This window comes from Gopherus flavomarginatus, chromosome 1 (genome assembly GCF_025201925.1).
Source record: "Gopherus flavomarginatus isolate rGopFla2 chromosome 1, rGopFla2.mat.asm, whole genome shotgun sequence".
Taxonomy (NCBI): Eukaryota; Metazoa; Chordata; order Testudines; family Testudinidae; genus Gopherus; species Gopherus flavomarginatus.
The window spans coordinates 146,359,835-146,365,942 of NC_066617.1; positions in this window are offsets into that span (position 1 = coordinate 146,359,835).

A 6,108-nucleotide genomic window follows, 5' to 3' on the forward strand; every position below is an offset into this window, starting at 1 on the left:
ACAGAAGTTTCAGGTACTGAGGCCCTCTGAAAAATCACATTTCTCAAATTGGGAGCTCAAAATTACAGGCTATAATTTTTAAAAAATAGGGTACTATCCCTTTAAATAGTTTGTGAGCCCTCTAATTGTCTTTAATGTTCCAGAAGGCTTGCATGTTGCATATAGTTAATAAGCACAGTGCCCATGTGATTTTTTCATAATACATTTCATAGATTCCAAGGCCAGAGGAGACCATTGTGATCATCATGTCTTACCTCCTCTTTATCACAGGCCATAGAGATGAGCAAACTGAAACAGCTGATTTTATAGTGCGGCTATATCGTGATTTGAGATGAGGTTAAAACATGAGATTAGGATCTGGAGTTTGCTTTCAAACACACAACATAAACATAAGTGTTTGATGTTCAGATTAAGAGTGTTGGGTTCAATCCGTAATAAAGATAAGTAATGTGTATAATTTGCATCTAGGTTCAGATTTTGCATATCCTCCTAAATTCAGGCTTGTTTGGATTCAGGAATCTGTTGTGAGTCCATCTCTAATCCTGGGCAACATTCTTAAAGAATCCAACCAACCAACAAAAGACCCAGCCCTAAAGCACACATCACCTCCATTCCACATTATGGAGTCCCACCTTTACCCTCCCTGAGGAACATTCATCCCTGGAGTAACTCCATTTAAAAGTTAAGAGATTATTCCTGTAACTACCACAAAATGAACCAGAGATATAAAAATCCATTTATGCTTTTCCAGTTTAATGACAATCTGTGCAAATAGAGATTCTGCATACTGAGCTTAGCTGGGATCTGAGGGTGGTGCATGAGCCAGGAAAGCATCCAGCTTGCTCTCCCACAGCTTGCTTTGTAAGCACTAAGTAGAATAAAATCAGCCATGTCAGGCATAGACACAATATAGTGAATAAAGTGGTGCCATTTATATATAGTTACTTTCTTCTGCTGTAACCACTGGATACTGGATTATCCCCTGTTATCAGTGCAAATATTATTCATTTGCTCAGTGCCTGGGGTAATGGCCACATCTTCTGCCAGTATCTCAGTTACACAATGTTGTGAAAGTAGAATGAATTATATTGTAAAAATAAGAATGGATTAAAGAAATGTTGCATGTACCTTTAAGCAGAAATAAGAAATGTTGAAATACAGATGCCAGGAAAAGAAACATTAGGCATAAACAAGGGTGCTAATGGCGAAACATTCACGAAAGAATGGTAACAGTTAGTAAGGAAATCAGATATGCATGCCTAGCCCAGGTAAACTTATCAGATTCTGCTTCTTTTGTTATTTAATCTGTATAAATAAGATAGTTTGTGTCTTGCATGGTGCTCACATTATCTGGGTGTTATTAGCAGAGCGCTGTGCTAATAAAACAGAGTGGTCTGACAAACTGTGAGTCCTGAGTCTAACTCTGACAATTTGGAGGTCCCACCGAGATGGCAACTGTCTTCACAGGGGCCATGTGATTCCTGACCGTTTTTGCAGGATGACCGTGGCAGCCGGCACCTGGGCATTTGGCCCGAGCGGTCCTCCACTAGAACGGAAAGGCGCACAACCACAGTGAAGTCTACGCAGTGCAAAGAAGTATGAGAACCTCTGGTAGACATGTCCTGTGTGCCTGTGCATTCTACCCAAGCTGTTACCTCAGAGATGGCATCAGTACTGGGTGTTGTTCTAGCCCCTGGAGTGGTTCCACTGGAACGTATCAGTCACTGACCACATGTTGCTGAAGCAGTGGTGGTAAAACTGAATTCACACTGGGATATAGATATCTCCCCTGGTCCATATAAATATGCCCTTTCTGAATACAGCACAGCCTGTAGTCAGGCTTCCGACTGACACCAGTAGATAGCTGGAAAAGGTAACAGACGGTGAAATGCCAGCTGGAGAAGGGGAAGGAAGTGATATGATGGAAGGGTAAGTGGTGTAGAGAGAGAGTAAAGGTGTACAGATAAGATGGTTCTAATATCCTGGGAAGATGTCCACCATAATATTCCCTCACATTTTTTATATCCATTTGCGGAATAAATTTTGTTATGTGCACCAATAGGGAGGTGATGTGCGGTGGAGATGGGGCCGAGGGATTCAGAGTGTGGGAGGGGGCTCAGGGTTGGGGCAGAGGGTTGGGGTGCGTGGGCGTGAGGGCTCTGGCTGGGGGTGCAGGCTCTGGGGTGGGGCCTGGGATGAGGGGTTTGGGGTGCAGTCTTCCCTGCCCTCTCTCTCCACAGCAACCCGTGTCCGGGGGAGAGGCGCCTTTCCCTGCCACGGCAGCTCGGGGGCTGGGGCTGGAGGAGAGGTCCCTGTCCCCGCCACAGCCCCGCATACCTCAGCTTGCTCCCCGCCCACCCCTACCTCTCTCCTCTCCAGGCCCCTGTGACTGAATGCCTGAGTGGCCCTTGATAGCCTGCTGTGTGGCTGTGCGGCCATGCAGTTTAGAAGGAACTTACGTCCATCCTCTCCTTTAGACTGCTAACCAGGGCTTTGTAACATCCAAAAGAGCTATTTCCAGAAAATACATTCCAGGTCTTTCTCTGGGTAGGCTGTGACAGAAGTTTAATCAGTACTGCCAGGGTACCTGTGCAATGCAGTTGTGATCAATGAAGCCCAGAGTGTGACAAATAAATGTCATGTCTCAGTGCTGGAATGCAATGCCATTCTATTAATCAGAAACAAGCTATGGAGAAGAGCAGATAGAGCGATGTGAGCTAAATGGGTTTAGTTCAGATAACCCAGACCTCTGCAGGAATATCTTGCTTTTCTAAGAGAAAGGTGGGGCATAAAGTCATCCTCTCAGCCCCACTGACAGAAGAGTGCAGGACCGGCATGTGCTTGGGGCGGCACGATTTCAGGGGCAACATTCCAGGCACCTCTTTTTTTTTTTTTTTTTTGATTCGGTAGTCGTGCTCTCTGTTTTTTTGTTTTTTGTTTTTTGCTTGGGGCAGAAAAAAATCTAGAGCTGGTGCCGGAAAAGTGGCACTAAAATCACTGATGTTTCCAAAACTAACTCATCCTGCCAATAAATTGAGACTCTGAGATCAGCTCCTGAAGTGCTGGCCTTCCCAGAACCAAACTGGGTACCATAGCTCGGGTCGATAGCAAAGCAGCAGGTGTTGTACAGCTCTTTCATTGGCTTCATCAGGAAGTAGAGACTTTCATTATTTCAAAACTAATTATAATTTCTTGCATCAAAATAACTTTTTATGGGTGCCAGGACACCTTGAAATTGTGAAAGTAGAATGAATTATATTGTAAAAATAAGAATGGATTAAACAAATGTTGTATGTACCTTTAAGCAGAAATAAGAAATGTTGAAATACAGATGCCAGGAAAAGAAACATTAGGTATAAACAAGGGTGCTAATGGCAAAACATTCACAGAAGATTGGTAATAGTTAGTAAGGAAATAAGCAAAAAGAACAAGAATACTTGTGGCACCTTAGAGACTAACAAATTTATTTCAACATGAGCTTTCGTGAGCTACAGCTCACTTCTTCAGATGCACAGAATGGAACACACAGACAGGAGATATTTATACATACAGAGAACATGAAAAGATGGAAGTATGCATACCAACAGGACAAGTCTAATCAATTGAGATGAGCTATCGTCAGCAGGGGAAAAAAAACTTTTTAAGTGATAATTAAGATGACCCATAGAAGGTGTGAGGAGAACTTAACATAGAGAAATAGATTCAATTAGTGTAATGACCCAGCCATTCCCAGTCTCTGTTAAGGCCTGAGTTAATTGTGTCTAATTTGCATATTAATTCGAGTTCAGCAGTCTCTCTTTGGAGTCTGTTTTTAAAGTTTTTTTGTTGCACAACTGCCACCTTCAAGTCTGTCACTGAGTGGTTAGAGAGGTTGAAGTGTTCTCCCACTGGTTTTTGAATGTTATTATGATTCCTGATGTCAGATTTGTGTCCATTTATTCTTTGCGAAGAGACTGTCCGGTTTGGCCAATGTACATGGTAGAGGGGCATTGCTGGCACATGATGGCATATATCACATTGGTAGATGTGCAGGTGAACAAACCCCTGATGGCATGACTGATGTGATTAGGTCCTATGATGGTGTCACTTGAATCGATATGTGGACAGAGCTGGCATCGGGCTTTGTTGCAAGGATAGGTTCCTGGGTTAGTGTTTATGTTGTATGGTGTGCGGCTGCTGGTGAGTATTTGTTTCAGGTTGGGAGGCTGTCTATAAGCGAGGACTGGTCTGTCTCCCAGGATTTGTGTGAGTGAGGGATAATCTTTAAGGATAGGCTGTAGATCTTTGATGATGTGCTGGAGACATTTTAGTTGGGGGCGGTAGGTGATGGCTAGTGGTGTTCTGTTATTTTCTTTGTTGGGCCTGTCCTGTAGTAGGTGGCTTCTGGGTACTCTTCTGGCTCTGTCAATCTGTTTTTTTTACTTCAGCAGGTGGGTATTGTAGTTTTAAGAATGCTTAATAGAGATCTTGTAGGTGTTTATCTCTGTCTGAGGGATTGGAGCAAATACGGTTGTATCTTAGAGCTTGGCTGTAGACAATGGATCATGTGGTGTGTCCTGGATGGAAACTGGAGGCATGTAGGTAAGTATAGCGGGTCAGTGGGTTTCTGTTATAGGGTGGTGTTTATGTGACCATCCCTTATTAGCACAGTAGTGTCTAGGAAATTGACCGATTGTGTGGATTGATCTAGACTGAGGTTGATGGTGGGATGGAAATTGTTAAAATCATGGTGGAATTCCTCGAGGGCTTCTTTTCCATGAGTCCAGATGATGAAGAAATCATCAATGTAGCGGATGTAGAGTAGTGGCGTTAGGGTACGACAGCTAAGGAAGCGTTGTTCTAAGTCAGCCATAACGATGTTGGCATACTATGGGGCCATGCATGACTTAGAACAACGTTTTTCATGTTCTCTGTATGTATAAATATCTCCTGTCTGTGTGTTCCATTCTGTGCATCTGAAGAAGTGAGCTGTAGCTCACGAAAGCTCATGTTGAAATAAATTTGTTAGTCTCTAAGGTGCCACAAGTATTCTTGTTCTTTTTGCTTATTTCCTTACTAACTATTACCAATCTTCTGTGAATGTTTCGCCATTAGCACCCTTGTTTATACCTAATGTTTCTTTTCCTGGCATCTGTATTTCAACATTTCTTATTTCTGCTTAAAGGTACATACAACATTTGTTTAATCCATTCTTATTTTTACAATATAATTCATTCTACTTTCACAATTTCAAGGTGTCCTGGCACCCATAAAAAGTTATTTTGATGCAAGAAATTATAATTAGTTTTGAAATAATGAAAGTCTCTACTTCCTGATGAAGCCAATGAAAGAGCTGTACAACACCTGCTGCTTTGCTATCGACCCGAGCTATGGTACCCAGTTTGGTTCTGGGAAGGCCAGCACTTCAGGAGCTGATCTCAGAGTCTCAATTTATTGGCAGGATGAGTTAGTTTTGGAAACATCAGTGATTTTAGTGCCACTTTTCCGGCACCAGCTCTAGATTTTTTTCTGCCCCAAGCAAAAAACAAAAAACAAAAAAACGGAGAGCACGACTACCGAATCAAAAAAAAAAAAAAAAAAGAGGTGCCTGGAATGTTGCCCCTGAAATCGTGCCGCCCCAAGCACATGCCGGTCCTGCACTCTTCTGTCAGTGGGGCTGAGAGGATGACTTTATGCCCCACCTTTCTCTTAGAAAAGCAAGATATTCCTGCAGAGGTCTGGGTTATCTGAACTAAACCCATTTAGCTCACATCGCTCTATCTGCTCTTCTCCATAGCTTGTTTCTGATTAATAGAATGGCATTGCATTCCAGCACTGAGACATGACATTTATTTGTCACACTCTGGGCTTCATTGATCACAACTGCATTGCACAGGTACCCTGGCAGTACTGATTAAACTTCTGTCACAGCCTACCCAGAGAAAGACCTGGAATGTATTTTCTGGAAACAGCTCTTTTGGATGTTACAAAGCCCTGGTTAGCAGTCTAAAGGAGAGGATGGACGTAAGTTCCTTCTAAACTGCATGGCCACACAGCCATACAGCAGGCTATCAAGGGCCACTCAGGCATACAGTCACAGGGGCCTGGAGAGGAGAGAGGTAGGGGTGG